Source organism: Morone saxatilis, unplaced genomic scaffold, assembly GCF_004916995.1.
Source record: "Morone saxatilis isolate NCDOM2014 unplaced genomic scaffold, NCSU_SB_2.0 Contig10, whole genome shotgun sequence".
Classification (NCBI taxonomy): domain Eukaryota; kingdom Metazoa; phylum Chordata; class Actinopteri; family Moronidae; genus Morone; species Morone saxatilis.
Window position 1 is genome coordinate 2,672,230 of NW_023339652.1, and position 331 is coordinate 2,672,560.

The following is a 331-nucleotide window of genomic DNA, read 5'->3' on the forward strand; positions in this document are numbered from 1 at the left end:
GAGCATCCAGGTTCAGGTGTGTTTCCATGTCAGGAACTTCTGCATTCCTATTTCAAGTGTTCTTCGTAAACATATTTCAGTTCACTGTTATTTAGTCAGAATTAGAAACCTCGAAGAAGATCACGTGGACATGAGGTGGCATTTCAGTTACCTTTTTGGTATATGTATGCATTTATCTGATCATGCAGTATCAGTATAATTAGAAAAAGGCTTCAAATAAAAGTTCACACTCAAGCATTACAGGAAACACAGGCTTTTATTTTGCAAAAAAGATTAACACAATCGAAAAAAAAGACAACAGTGATTCAAACACTGCTCTGTGTGTGTGTGT